This window comes from Peromyscus maniculatus, chromosome 13 (assembly GCF_049852395.1).
Source record: "Peromyscus maniculatus bairdii isolate BWxNUB_F1_BW_parent chromosome 13, HU_Pman_BW_mat_3.1, whole genome shotgun sequence".
Lineage (NCBI taxonomy): Eukaryota > Metazoa > Chordata > Mammalia > Rodentia > Cricetidae > Peromyscus > Peromyscus maniculatus.
Genome location: NC_134864.1, coordinates 30,723,315 through 30,738,076, shown reverse-complemented (window position 1 = coordinate 30,738,076; position 14,762 = coordinate 30,723,315). Strand labels below are relative to the sequence as shown.

Sequence of the window (14,762 nt, the reverse complement as noted above, 5' to 3'; positions counted from 1 at the left end):
AATGTTCATTCTTTGAAGTTTGGGTGGAATATTCTGTAAATATTTGTCAAGGTCACTTGATATGTGATGTCATTTAATTCTGATGTTTCTCTGTTTATTTTTGCCCAGATGATCTGTCTATTGGAGAACGTGAGGTATTGAAATTACCTACTATTATTGGGTTGATGCTAATCTGTGTCTTACTTTTTTGTGTTTCTTATTTTTGAGATAGGGTTTCTTTGTGTAACCTGGGCTGTCCTGGGACTCTCTTTGTAGACCAGGTTGGCCTCAGACTGGTAGAGATCCACCTGCTTCTTCCTCCTGAGTGCTGGAATTAAAGGTGTGAGCCACCACTGCCTGGCGATATGTGTGTTTAAATGTAGTAGCATGCTTTTTATGAAATTGGGTGCATGAGAATTATATATATATATATATATATATATATATATATATATATGTATATATATATATATGATTGCGATTGTAATATCTTTTTGGTTAAATATTCCCCTGATTTGAATGAAATATCTTTTGTTATCTCTTCTGGTTAATTTTAGTTTGAAGACCATTTTGTTGAATTTCTTTTTTCTTTTCTGTTTGTGTTCTTAGTTGTACTTTATGATTGCTTTGTATGGTAATTATAGCTTTATCTGTTTTCTTCCTACAGTGTCTTGAGACTTTTTGCATCAGTGTGCACGCACAATAGAAACTGGTTGGTAGTTTTCTTCTCTTGCACTTTCTTTACCCAATTCTGATAGGCATGTTGAGACTGAGGGAGTGTTTGTTCTGCTTTTAGTTTTGAAAGATTGTAGATAACTGTGATAATTTTTTTCTTTAAGTGTTAGGTAGCATTTAAATGTCAAATCATAAATGTTTTTATTTGTTGAAATTTATTAACTATGGATTAACTAGTATATATTATTCATTTGTATCTTTAAGAAATGGAAGATTACTCACACTATTTGCTTCTTTGTAAGGATTAGTAGATGGTGCCTTTCAAAGAATTTGTCTATAGTTATGTAAATTTTTGGTACAGTGCTGCTCATGTCATCATCCTCTTACTAATCATTGGATCAATATTGATAGTCCCTTTTCTGTATCTGACATTGGTAATTTGTACCTTCTCTCCTTTTTTCTAGGTTAGAATAACTAGATATTTTAATCTTTATTGGTATGTTTAGATAACCTAGTTTTGTATTTATTATTTTTCTCTATTATTATTTTCATGTTTTAAATGTCATAGAGTTAAAAATATTTTCTTCAACTTTGTTTATGTTTATATTGCTTTCTCTTGTTTTAGTTTCTTAAGGTGAAAGCTGGGATTATTGACTTTAGGCTTTTCTTTCTAGAAAGTTCATTTAATGCTATAAATGTCCCCCCAAATACTGCTTCACCTTCACCTTACAGTTGTTTCCATGGTTTGAACACTTTACATGTTCATTCAGTTCAAATTTCCCCAACTTTAATATAGGAACAGAAAAAGAACAGTAGTGGTTAATGTTGTCAACTTGATTTGACTGAAGGGTATCTACAAGATTACTAAGCATGCCTCTTACTAACCAAGAGAGAAGCACCTAAGCAAGGAAGACCTGTTCTTGACGTGGGCAACACTCTCCCATAAATTGGGGCCCTTTACGGACTAAGAAGGAAAGAGATTAAGCCTGATAGCATAGACATTCACTCTGTTTCCTGGCTTCATTGGTCTCCCTCATAATTCAATCCATTTCAAACCCCTAAAACCATGAATCATAATATAATTTCCTCACAGTATTAAAACTTTCACACAGAACTAAAACAATATTTCTTCACTTTAAGCCCATCAGAAGCTGAAGGGCCCTGGAGAAGGATTATAGTTTTAGTAAAGATGGATTTATTTCTTTTTCTTCATGGGATCTTCCAGGCTTTTAATTAAATGCCTCAAAAAGTATCTGTGCCTTTATTGTTACAGGTTTTCAGAAAGTTAGTCTCTGTCCTGACCAAAGCTCCAGACTCCAACCCCAAGCCCCAAGTATTCAAGCATTTAAAAATACAGCAACCTGAGGAGACTCCTGGCATGTGATTGAGGAAATCCCTCCTTCTCCAATGCATCTGATTTTTCTGTCCAGGGAACCTGTTAGAGATTTATTGTGTCTTTTAAAGCCTTTTCCTACATGTAGCCTTCAATACTTTTCCAACACTCAGCAAATGCCTTTAGGAGAAATAAACAGTACACTAGACATGCAATTTATAATTCTAGTTCCTTGTGGGGTTCCCACTGTTTGTACTTTTCACTCCCACCCTTTATCTCACAGAGACTTTGGCGTGGACAAGTATGATCCTTAGCCTACTCTCATAACTGACCCATATCCTTAGGTGATTGTAAGCTTACTTAAAAAATGCTTTAGAATTTTATAAAAGGTTTTCATTTGTCTTCACGGGGATGTTAACAGTCATGAATATCTGCCATTCAACTAAATTACAAGTTCTGAAACTCTAGAATTTTTCTGTGTAATACCTGGCCATCATTAAACACATTCTTACAGGAGAGCAACATGTTCTGCCCCTCACTTATCAGCTGCTGTAGTCCATGAGTCATGGTGGGGAGAGAGACTCTTGAGGCAAACAGGAAAACAACACTCTAACTCGAGTTCCATTTTGTGAGGCAAGATCTGTAAAACTTTAGAATTGTTACAGCGGTCATGTTTAATAAATAAGACAAAAGACAATGCATTTGTCTTCTTTCAACCTTGCCACATTCTCAGATGGTACCTTTTTCAAATCAGGCTCATAGACCAAGAAGTTATTAGTAACTTCTTGGTAACTGGGAAGAGGTTCTGTTTGGTTTAATTTTGTCTGATGGTAGTGGTACCATTTTCTCCTTTTCTCATTGACAATATGTCAAGATCTGTTAGCCAGGCACCAAGGCAGGGATACTGTGTGTATTAGTTATTTTCCTCGTTGTTGTAACAAAAATACCTGGGAAGAATCAATTTAAGGAAGGGTGGCTTTATTGTGACTTACAATTAGAAGGCATGGATTCCATCGTGGTGACTGAGACATAGTAGCAGGAATGAGAGGCCAGCTAGTCACATTGCACCTGCTGTCGGGAAGCAGAGAGTAAACAGAAAGTGGGGCGGGGCTATAAAGCCTACAGGGCCACCCCTAGTGACCAGCTTCCTCCAACAAGCCACCAACTTCTAAAGGTTCCACAGCACTCTCAAACAGTACCCACAGCTGAGGACCAAGCACGCGAACCTCTAGGGGATATTTCACATCCCAACCACCACAATTATGTGTCTCCTATTTTCTTTCCATTGTATTCATGCACTGAGCACACGTTTTGGCATAAGGAGGTGCTTAGTAAATGTGTATTGAGTGAATTAATGGAAATAAACCATATTGTTATTAACAGAATGAAAGTGTGGGTGTGGTGTAGAAGTGGGGGTCTGGTGTTGGGGGACACAGGTTATTCTAAGATATTTTTCTACAAGTTGGTGTTTGGTGACTGTCCTGCCACTGCTGCATTTGTGTATTTGTGTGGTGATATTTTATTTGTGTACCCCAATAAAGCTTATCTGAGGATCAGAGGAAAAAGCCAGCCACTATAGCAAACATAGAGGTCAGGCAGTGGTAGCACATGCCCTTAATCCTAGCATTCAGGAGGCAGAGATATAACTGGATCTCTGTGAGTTCAAGGCCACACTGGGAACAGAGCCAGGAGTGGTGGCACACACCTTTAATTCCCAGCACTAGTTAACCATAGAGGTCCAGGGGTTCTGTACACACAGACAGGAAATGATAGAGCTGGGTGGAAAGAGGAAAGTGATGTAGCTGGGCAGAGAGAGGAAGTGAGATAGCAGGACATAGAAAGGCTATAGTCATTAGAATACAGAAAGTAGCTCTCTCTGGAGGCTGAGAAGTTGGTGAGGTGAGGGTGGCTGTGGCTCGTCCTATTCCCCTGTTCTTTCAGTTTTCACCCTAATATCTGGCTCCGGGTTTTTTTTTAATTATTAATAAGACCATTTAGCAATTTGTCTTACAAATTTTCAACCTTATTTTTGAAAGAAAAGGAGAGGTTATTCTTCCTTTGGAATTGGTATGGCCAATGGTTGTTTAATATGAGTTTTCTGATGGTTGTTCTTGGTTGTCAACTTGGTGCACCTGGGATGTGGGAACCTCAACTGAGGAATTGCTTCTATCAGTTTGGCTTGTGAGTATGTCCATGGACCATTTTCTGGATTGTTAATTGATGTAGGAGGTTCCAACTCACTGTGGGTGGTGCCATCTCTGAGCAGGTGGGCTTTAGCTGCATAAGAAAAGTAGCTGAACATGAGTCTGGCAGCAATCCAGTAAGTAGAACAGGTAGTTTTCCTCTGTGGTCTCTGCTTTAGTTCATGCCTCTAAGTCTTGGGTTCCTGCTCTGCTTTCCTTAATGGTGGACTATGACATATATAAGGCAAGTAAACCCTTTCCTCCCCAAGTTGCTTTTGGTCATGGTGTTTATCATGTCATCAAAAAGAAAACTGGAACAAATATGTAGCAAAGAGGTATCCAATTATAGTTTAGTTTTAAATAAGTCATTATTGAAAAAAAGGATCCTGAGAATATTAGTGTAGCACAGAGCCTGAACTATAGCTGTTTATATATTTTCTGTTTAACCATACTATTCAAAAGATAATGGCCATAGCTAATATTAGGCAGGGGTTTGTGCTGATTCTTTTGTCTCCTAGACTCACAAAGAGCCTGATGATTTGGTTCCTATTGTTACCATAAACCTCACTACTTCTATCAGGGACTATCTTTGCTTTTATCTCTTTGATGGAGAGACTTGATAAACTTCATTTTATTTTCTTTGGAGGTGAATGGGATCCTTACATCAAATCTTCATGATTTGTGTCTCTTACACCTTGTATTGCTTGTATTTTGTATGTTTCTGCTAATTTGATTACATATATCACTGCATGTAGCCCATTTCTAAGAACTGTTAGAAGAATTTGTAGTAGAATTATTATTCTAAGGAATTATAAATGATGTCTGTCATCTACCATAGGGTAAACTCATAGGTATTACTGACCAAGGCGAACATCACCTTTTTTTTTTCTGAAAGGAGAGCTGTGACACAACAGTAAAAGTCACAGCTCCAAAACAAATTTTTTTTTTTTACTTCAGTTATTGGAGGTAGATGTTTGTGTTCTCATCATTCATTTATGGAGGAGGCAGTAACAGCTGACTCAATAACTCCAACAATCAGGGTTAGTGCAAGGACTACAAATTGCTATAATTTCATCACTAATGCCATTCAATAAAAGTATTTGTGAGTGTATGCAGGATTGCAAGGATGTAAACCAATGGACAGATTTTCATGACTGTTGCTTTCCTGCTATTGTCTAATTGTCTTTTGCATTTATAAAACAGGTGACTGGATGATATTTTAGTCCTTACTGGTGCTTTCTACCATGGGACACTATGGTAGGGATTAGGAGCATCTATTTTTAAATCTTATCTGAGTGTATGCAAATAGTAGCACCTAATTAATATTCAGAATCCAGTTATATGGGCATCTGGGAATTGTAGTTTACGTATCAACAGGCCTTCCCAAAGGAAAATGAAGGAAGAATTAAAAAAAAAAAAAAACTCAGAGAATCTACCGTTATGTTATTCCCAGGTCAATTGAATGCACAAATAGATCGATTGCCATCAGATTGGTCCAGGCAAGCTATAGGTAGATAACCTTTCCAAACAAAGAAAAGTTGAATTTCCTTTTGCAAAATTCAACCCTTTATTTTTCACTTCTCTCCTTGGTTGCTTTTGCAGATGTCTCCAAACCTCTCCTCTGCTCCTCTGCAGGCCTCCCTAAGCACAGAGCCATGCAAGTGTCTGAGGCTCCTGTGAAAGGCCTGTAAGTGTTTTACCTTTGGTAAGTGGCACAGTCTCCTTTTCTCAACTTCCTTCTCCTGCTTTTCATTTTTTTCAATCCTTCAAAGATATGAAAACTGTTCTTAATTTGAGGGCCACATAAAGAAAAAACCACTGTCAATCATTTGCCAACCCCCCATCTAGAGAATGTATTAGTCTACTTTGAATTCTGTTAGTTCAATTGCTTAAGTTTTCCTCATACAAAAGTCCTTATTATGAGGAAGTGCTTCTGTTTCCAGGACAACCAGGAATCAAGCACCCACAGTGTATTGTCAGTTGAATTCTCTTCTCTATTGTCAATTTCCAGCTTCCTTCTTTTCTTCACACAGAGTTACAAGCAGGAAGTATTTGCAGTCTTCTTGCCCCTGTTCATTTATCCAGAGGGACATAAAGCTATATAAACACCATCTGGAATTCAGTGGCTTCATGTGTTCTATTTTCACAGACAAATCCTGATACATTGTCTCTTTTAATGCATAGTACTTGTTTTCTGATCAGTATTAACCAACACTGTACACTTCAAATTGCCAGTACTAAAAAGGTCACCATTTGAACAATGCTAATTAAATTAAAAGAAGATATATCTATCATAAAAGAGGAAACATATTTATATTGTCCCTGATAATTTACAAATTAAAACTCACCATATTGTAATAACATTTTTGGGTGGTGCTTTATCCCTTCTGTTGAAATATCACAACCCGTGTGAAACAATGGGCTATAATAAGTGGTTACTTAGCAAAAATGAATGTTATTGATACAGCCTAGATATGAATTAGTCATTGAGGTGTTAGTGATTACAGGCAAAAATGTGAATTTCTGAGAGTCATGAGGAATCAATAAAGCCCATTAAATCCCCATTTTTTGGAATATTGCTGACTTGCATGTTTAAACTGACATCTTGAAAAGTTTTGTTAAGATCAATTCATACTCTCAGCATGATGAACAATCTTTAATGAGGATACAAGCCCAGGAGCAGCTTGCATTATATCATCTGGTCTAGTTGTCTGAGAGATGATTTTCTTTTTCTCATATAATCAAAGAAACCAAGATCTTTGGTCTTGGGGAAGTCAACAAATTCAGTTCTTGTATCAGATTTGCAAAACTTCAGACACTAAGGAGGTTCCCAAACATGTCCAGGGCTATGGTATATCCACTTACAGAGGAGCCCTTGTCCTTTTTCTAAATACTGCAAGATTCTCCTAGTGGTGTTGGGTAGCACACGTTCTTACCATCTATGCTAAGATTGGAATGATTTTTCCTCTTAAAAATAACACACTAAACCAATTAGCTTTCCTAAATCGAATTAACCTAATAACATTCAAAAACTGACAAACATAATCTGCTTGCTTTAAGACAGAAGTGGAGAAGTCAACAGAATCATATCTCTAGTCAGGTCCAAATCAAGTTATAAAGTCTGACTAAATAGTGAGTGCTGGAATAAGTCATATGATTGGTATGCACAGTCACACTGATCTCAAGTGTAGGCAACCCTGCCTTTCCAGGAGGGAGATGTAAATGTTTGGCACTGAAGAATTTCTTTTCATGATGTGGTAGAGGAATGGTTTGCCCTGGACACACCTGGTTCCCTCAAGCATTAGCCTGCTTTGGTACATTTCTTGTGGTCACAGGAAATGGCTCTTATCAGTTTAGTGTACATTTTGTTCATGTTACCCTTAATGCTTTTTGCCTTTCTGCTGCTTGTTAGGAATCTGTACCAAAGTAAAAGGGGCAAAATTCTTTGTCTTAAGATTTTTTTTAATGGATATTTGCAGACTTTTTGCTATCTTTTTCATAGAAGCACTTTTTAGTGATATAAAAATGAATACATTTTATTTATTTGAGCTATTAGTGAAATAAATAATTGAAAGTTAAAATACACTTTCACTTGTCAATGTGAATTATCATTGTGAAATATGTTCTGTTTGTAATCTCTGCTGAATCTTTGGACACCAGTTTAGACATTTTGGACACTTAGTTAGAATTAAACTGAGGTATCATTATCGTTAAACAAATACTACTGTGGTCAGACCTGCTGTCTTCATTAAATGGCCACACAGAGAAGCTGGCTTCTTAGTAGTTACACAGTCAGTTCCTTTTTGCTTTGAATCAGAGATGGCCCCCAAACTTGCTTTCCATGCTGCATGAACTATGAAACCAGGTCATAAATGGCTCATAGTTTTTGCCTAAACCTCTTGACACAAGCACTCTGAAAGGAACCAGCTGTCATCAAGATGTGAGTGAATGCCCAGGCAAGCCAAGCGGTGAGGTCACATCGGAGTAACAGAGATGCATGAACAACCTGGAGTGAGTTGAGAAATGAAGATGCTATTATAAGTCTTTGGGGCAATTAAACCATCAGGTCTCCAGTGAAAAAACCTAAGTGGACACCATCCTGTATTTCCAACATAAATGTTAAGCCCTTGAATTTGGGTTGTTTTGTGACACAGCAATAGGCAGCCGAAGCACAAGTATATGATAATACACACAAAGTGCACGCACACACAGGCACATGAATGTGGAGGCCCGACAACAACATTGGGTGTTACTTCCTAAGCATCATCCATCATCCATCATCTTTTCTTTTTGAGACAGGTTCTCTTACAGGCCTGGAACTCACCAAGTATACTAGATTGGCTAGCAAGCCCCAACAATCAGCCTCAGTGATGGTAAAACAAGCACATGTCATTATACCCATGCTTCTTTCATTTAATATTGATTTGGGGTATTAAACTCAGATCTAATTTTCCTCTAAACTCCAATTCTCAGACTTCCAAATATATTTTACACTTAAAATTTGGTGAAATCTTGCTGTCTTTGTTTTATATGTATCAATTCTCAGAAAATATGAATGAAGAAGTATGTGTGTGTATTTCACACATAGAATTGATTTTGAATATAGAGATTTTTTGATAGGAAACAGTGGTTCTCAACATTTTATATGAATATTTTGATTTGCAATAACTGCTGTCAGGTCCATAATATAATTTGCGGCTTGTGTATACTGAAACCTCCAAGGTAATAAAGTCGAACTTTCAAAGAGTGAAAAAGAAAACTCAAGAGACTCAAAGAAACAATGGTTTACCAAGGACAAGATTGGTGCAGGGTGTTGCTTTGGGGTAAATAAATATTCCAACAACGGATGCCTAATGCATCCTTTTACATCTATTTCATGCTGTTGATACAGTTTATGGGGAGAATGGAAGGTTTTTTTTTTTTTTTGTGTGTGTGTGTGTGTAATAATGATCCTCACAGATGTGTGGCATGATAATGTAAGAAGGGTTTTCTCTCTACACTTCACAGAACTGAAGAACCCACACACTTAGTGCTGATCTCATAAATGCTCCGTCAGGACTTACGTCTTAGGATTTCTTTGGCTGTGATGAAACACCATGAGCAAAGCAACTTGGGGGAAGAAAGGGTTTATTTAGCTTAGGCATCTCAAGTCATAGTCCACTGAGGGAAGCCAAGGCAGGAACTCAAAAATATGGCAGGAACCTGGAGGCAGGAGCTGTCACAGTGGCCATGGAGGATACTACTTACTGTCTTGTTCCTTCAGGCTTGCTCAGTCTACTTTCTTATAGAACCCAGGACCATCAGCCTGGGATGGTCCCACCCACAATAGGCTGTGTGTTCCCATATCAATCATTGATTAAGAAAATGCCTTATAGGCCTGCCAACAGCCTGATATTATGATGGCATTTTTTTTTCAATTGTGGTTCCCTCCTCCCAAATGACTCTAAGCCGTGTCAAGTTGACATAAAATGAACCAGCAGAGCTTGTTAGACAACTCTTGGGTAGAATATAGTAACTTAGAGATCTTGGTCTAGGTCTGGTCTTCCAATGCACTCCTAGTATACTTGTGCCTGATTTTAGTTGTTATGTATTTTTGTTTATTAAGTCCAAAGATTATGTTTGATAATTACTCAGTGTCAGTGAACGCATAATTAATAGTGAATGTTTCTTTCTCCTTTAGGAGAGTACAGGGAAACCTAATGATAAACTGTCATTTTTCTTACTTCTGTATAATTTCTTTAAAGGGTTTTCCAGAAGTAATATTGTGCACAGCATGTGGGAGGCAAATGGCAAAGGTAGTGTTGGAAAGTTAACACTAAGGTTTGTTTGTTAAGAAGAGTTGGTGTTAGAGTGTTGGAGGCAAGAGTAACAGGTGCGGAGGCAGGGAGAGCATCAGGAGAAGCAGTCACCTAGGACAGGATCCAGATGTCCTTCCTGTGCAGTGCTGTACATCAAAGCTGAGTATCCAGTGACTATTCATCCTATGATTATATTAAAAAAAACAGTCTTGGTCTGCTTCCTTTACAAGACTGTAAATTTGAAAGGTAGACATAATGATTCCTTCATGTTTGGGTCATTATTCCTAGTATAGTCTCAGGCATATAATAGGCACTTAATCATACTTCCTAACTTCTTCTTTTTATTTTTTTCCTTTTATTTTATTTTACAATACCATTCAGTTCTACATAACAGCCACAGATTCCCTTGTTCTCCCCCTTCCTGCTCCCCTCCCCTTCCCCCCAGCTACCCCCCATTCCCACCTCCTCCAGGGCAAAGCCTCCCCCGAGGACTGAGATCAACCTGGTAGACTCAGTCCAGGCAGGTCCAGTCCCCTCCTCTCAGGCCAAGCCAAGCATCCCTGCATAAGCCCCAGGTTTCAAACAGCCAACTCATGCAATGAGCACAGGACCCGGTACCACTGCCCAGATGCCTCCCAAACAGATCAAGCCAATCAACTATCTCACCTATTCAGAGGGCCTGATCTAGTTGGGGGCCCCTCAGCCATTGGTTCATACTTCATGTGTTTCCATTCGTTTGGCTATTTGGCCCTGTGCTTTATCCAACCTTGGTTTCAACAATTCTTGCTCATATAAACCCTCTTCTTTCTTGCTAATTAGACTCCCGGTGCTCCACCCAGGGCCTAGCCGTGGATGTCTGCATCCAGATCCCTCAGTCCTTGGATGGGGTTACTGGCACAACTATTAGGGTGTTTGGCCATCCCATCACCATCACCAGAGTAGGTCAGTTCCAGCTGTCTCTCGACCATTGCCAGCAGTCTATTGTGGGGGAACTTTGTGGATTTCTGTGGGCCTTTCTAGCACTTTGTTTCTCCCTTTTCTCATGTGGTCTTCATTTACCATGGTCTCCTATTCCTTGTTCTCCCTCTCTGTTTTTGATCCAGCTGGGATCTCCCGCTGTCTCTCCCTCGACCCTCCCCCTTCATTGCTCCCACTCATGTTCAGGTTGTTCATGTAGATATCAGTCATTTCTCCATCATTGGGCTATCCTCGTGTCTTTCTTGGGGTCCTGTTTTCCAGGTAGCCTCACTGGTGATGTGAGTAGCAGTCCAGTCATCCTTGTTCCACCTCTAGTATCCTCCTATGAGTGAGTACACACGATATTTTTCTTTCTGAGTCTGGGTTACCTCACTCAGGATGATTTTTTTCTAGATCCATCCATTTGCCTGCAACCTCATGATGTCATTGTTTTTCTCTGCTGAGTATTATTCCATTGTGTATATGTGCCACAATTTATCCATTCTTCTAGTTGAAGGGCATCTAGGTTGTTTCCAGGTTTTGGCTATAACAAACAATGCTTATATGAACATAGCTGAGCAAATGCTCTTGTGGTATGATTGAGCATTTCTTGGGTATATGCCCAAAAGTGGTATAGCTGGATCTTGGGGGAGATTGATTCCCAATTTTCTAAGAAAGCGCCATATTGATTTCCAAAGTGGTTGTACAAGCTTGCATTCCCACCAGCAGTGGAGGAGAGTTTCCCTAGTTCCACATCTTCTCTAGCATAAAGTGTCTTCAATCTGACAGGTGTAAGGTGGTATCTCAGAGTTGTTAATTTTATTGAAAAAAATCTCTATTTTTTAGTTTATAACTGTATATCTTGTCTACATACAAGTGTATTGGGGTTATGGATAAGGTTATATGATGTTTTAAGAAAGGAATACTATATATTTTTTCTTAGACCTCGTATAAAGGGTTAGAATCCTATGAATGGTCAGTGATTGACTGGGAAGTGAACCACATTGTTTTACTGTTTTATTAATCAATGATGGCCATATTTAGACCTTTAAGCTTTATAAAGTACTAAAATTGTTGCAACAAGTGATCTAGAAGACAACAGTATCCTGGATTACAAATATGATTACAAATATTGTTGTCATAGTTCTTTATGTTAGCCTAGAAACAAAAGTATCAAGTTTTATGAAGCTGTACTGCCTTATGCCGATGATATTTTCTATGCAGAGGTCAGCCCACCTCTGGATTGGGAAGGCATTTATTCTGAAGAGTCTCAAAACTGTGGCTTTTATAGTTTCATGTTTGTGAGGTCTGGCCTTGTTTCTTCTTAACATCAACATACATGTTTAGCTAAAGCAAGGCCAATAGCAGATCAAGGGCACCATTCTTCCATTCCTAATGGTGGATACCTTTGCATGATTCTGATGGGCAAGCTCAAGATGTTCCTTTATAACTCATCATACAATGTGTGGTCGTTTGAATAAAATAACTCTCACAGGGAGTAGCACTGTGAGGAGGTATGGCCTTGTTAGAGAAAGTGTATCATTGGGGTGGGTTTTGAGGTTTCAAATGCTCAATCCAGGCCCAGTGTTTCTCTCCCTCCTGCGGCCTATGGCTCTGAATGTAGAATTTTCAGCTATTTTCCAGCACCATGTCTGTGTGCACACTACTATAATGACAATAGACTAAACATCTGAAGTATAAGCCAGTCCTAATTAAATGTTTTCCTTTATAAGAATCGCCATGGTGTCTTCTCATAGCAATAGTAATCCTAACTAAGACATGGTACGTCGTATAACTTTTCAGTAGGTATTTAGAGAGATTAATTTCTTGATATAGGCACTAATAAAATATTGGTCAATAGAAACTGATTTATATGTATTGATATATAATAGATACCTTCAGATTTTATATAATGGTAGCCAACACTGGACTGTGTAAAACAGGAAAGAATAGAACACTGATATTTAATATCTCATAAATTGTGTTGTTAAGGGATAATTTTGACCTGTTGATGAATAACCTGTGGGTGAGTGGAGACAGTGTGGGGCTGCTTAGATTTTAGTGGGAGATGCCATTTTCTTCTACTCTTGTCATTTAAAGAGTAACAGGTCCTTTGCTGTACTTCTGGCCTCAGATGTTTATACCTGGAAGAGAGCTCATTTTGTCCTCATGGAAATGTGAAAGGAATGTTCTGATTATTTTGTATTTTTTGTATCGCTTCAGGAGAAAAATAAGGGTTATCAAGAAAAGTTAAAAAAATTATCTCTATTCAGAGATAAGGAAAGAGAGGAGAGCCTGCTTTGGGGCAATCAGAGAATACTTAGTAACTGTTTGGGATGCAGCTGGGAACAGCTTCTCCCCAAGAGTTTATGTATTTCCAAAAGATATATTTCATGTGTCAATTGGCTGGGACATTCACAACAGTGATAGCAATCAGGTTACCTATGCAATTACCAGTGACCAACCAGCACTGAGCATGATTTAGTGATGATGTAACACTAATCACCCAAAAGGACTAGATGATAAATGAGATATCTTGGCAACACTGTCACTGCAACATTCTCCTTCATTAGTTGTGGGGAAGATCTTAATTACAATTCCCACGGGCTGAAGATGTTCATTTGAAATTATCACACAGTGCTGATATACCTTTTCAATGTATACCCCAGCTAAAGTAGAAGAACCTAGAAAATACTGTGCTGTACTACCAAAAATGTGCTAAGTATTCTGACTCTTGGTTTTCTAAAACATCTAGGTGTGGCTCAGTGCAGAGCCAAGCACAAGACCCCATGTTTGGACCTCAGTACTGAAGAAAAAAATAAAACGGAGGCTCCTTTGAAGATTGCCTTGTTGAACAGATTTGTGTTAAGATAATGGGTACACAGCTGGCCCTGACTAATGATGTCTAGATAATGATGTTTGTCATTTTTTTTGTTGCATTCAGAAATGTTACCAACTGATACCAATTCCTGAGTTTCATGTCCCAGCTGTTTCTTATCAATTCCATACCAAAGAAAAGGGACATGTGAGAAACACATCAGTCATGTAGATTTCCAGTGCACCTTTTAACTATTCACTGTTTAGCTCTGATGAAAGTTGATATCTTATTCAGTTTTATCCTCCTTTCAAATCATGGTGTCAATGTTGAGAGAATCAAAGATGTCCTAATCTTTAGTTCTGGGATTTGAGTTTTAGGCTTTTGAAACTATACTATTTTGGGTGGGATGTGAATCTAGAGAAACATGAAGCATTGTGTATTGACCACTGAAGCTTAAGAAGTTAAACATTTGTGCTTTCTCTTCTGCAGGAATTTCAATTAAGTTTTAACATAAAGCAAGGTTGTTCTGCTGAAATATCTAATATTTGGTAAAATAAGTTATCTTACAATGAAACCAGCATTAGAATATTGCTAAATAACATACTATTGTCTTTACACATCACATATTGCAGGGGTTTCTCTGTGGAAACCTATAAGGATTCTCAATGTAAGAAAACTTTACAACATCAATGTAAGAAAACTTTACAACATCACACACACACACACACACACACACACACACGCGCGCGTGCGTGCGTGCGTGCGTGCGTGCGTGTGTGTGTGTGTGTGTGTGTGTGTGTATGGAAGACATATTGATGGAAGACATGTTGATGCATTTAACTCTGAAAGCTTTTTTGGTTTTGTGTTTTCAAGACAGAATTTTTCTTTGTGCCTTAGCTGTCTGGGAACTTGCTTTGTAAAACAGTCTGGCCTTGAACTCACAAAGATCTGCCAGTTTCTACTTTCAGGGTGCTAGGATTAAAAGCTATATGATAACATGCTTGGCTGAATGAATAATT

At 38.3% G+C, this 14,762-nt stretch overlaps 1 long non-coding RNA gene across 1 annotated transcript in view; it reads right to left on the bottom strand.

The window, feature by feature from the left end:
• Window positions 1-513: 513 nt before the first annotated feature.
• LOC143268357 (uncharacterized) overlaps window positions 514-14,762 on the bottom strand; it is a 38,413-nt gene continuing 24,164 nt past the window's right edge. Inside the window, exons 4-5 of the long non-coding RNA XR_013044211.1 lie at window positions 5,871-5,934; window positions 514-3,058 (exon numbers count right to left, since the gene is read on the bottom strand). This is a non-coding gene — a long non-coding RNA (uncharacterized LOC143268357). The remainder of the gene's footprint in view (window positions 3,059-5,870; window positions 5,935-14,762) is intronic.